At 4.1% G+C, this 1,074-nt stretch overlaps 1 protein-coding gene across 1 annotated transcript in view; it reads right to left on the bottom strand.

The window, feature by feature from the left end:
- LOC119587881 (SWI/SNF complex subunit SMARCC2-like) overlaps positions 1–1,074 on the bottom strand; it is a gene marked incomplete at its 3' end in the record, with an annotated part of 24,724 nt that overhangs the window by 10,672 nt on the left and 12,978 nt on the right.

The following is a 1,074-nucleotide window of genomic DNA, read 5'->3' as shown; positions in this document are numbered from 1 at the left end:
TATAATAAATATAATAAAAATAATAAATAATAAATTTTATAATATATATAAAATAATTATTATATATATTTTATAAAAAGATAAAATATAAAAAAATTATAGATATTATATAATATATAAATATATATATATATTTTTAAATATAATTGATAATTTTAAAATTTTATATATATAATATATATTAAAAAAATAATATTTTTTAAAAAAAATAAAAAATATAAAGAAATTTAAATAATATTAAATATATATAATAGAAAATAAATAGATATTTATATATAAATAATTTTAAAAAAATTAATAATTTAAGATTATATAAATATAATATATAAAAGGTTTATATTTAAATATATTTTAAAAAATATGAAAATAATAATAGAAAAAGATATATAAAGTGAAAAAGATAATAAAATATAATTTATAAATATAAAAAAATAAAATATATAAAAATTTAGAATAATTAATATAATATAAATAGATAAAAATAAAAAAGATATATTAAAAAATAATATAATAATATAAATATATATATTTTTTATATTATATTATTAGAAATAAAAATAATATAGTATAGATGAAGAAAGAAGAGAGTATTAGGTAATAGATAAAATATATATATATATTTAGTATATAAATAAATTATAAAGATTAAAGAAAAATATATATATTTAAATTTTATATTAAAAAAAGATATAAATATATTATATGATAAAAATATATTTTAAAATAAAAATAATATATATAAATAAAAAATTATATTAAGGAAAATATAAAAAATATATAATAATAATATAATTTTTAAAAAATAATTAAAAATTAAATAAAATATATATATAAAAATAAAAAATAAAAATATAAATAATTAAAATATATAGAAATAATATATATTTATAATATTATTAATATATTAATAATATTTTTTATTATATATATTTATATTATTTTATATATAATAAAATATATATATATATTTATTTAAAAAATATAAATATAAGTTATAATTATTTAATTATAGGTTTTTTTTTGAAGAATTTTTATTTTAAATTAATTTAATATATCAAAAATAATAAATTATAT

Source organism: Penaeus monodon, chromosome 23, assembly GCF_015228065.2.
Source record: "Penaeus monodon isolate SGIC_2016 chromosome 23, NSTDA_Pmon_1, whole genome shotgun sequence".
Classification (NCBI taxonomy): Eukaryota; Metazoa; Arthropoda; class Malacostraca; order Decapoda; family Penaeidae; genus Penaeus; species Penaeus monodon.
The sequence above is the reverse complement of the archived record's forward strand: the minus strand, read 5'-3'. Positions and strand labels throughout refer to the sequence as shown.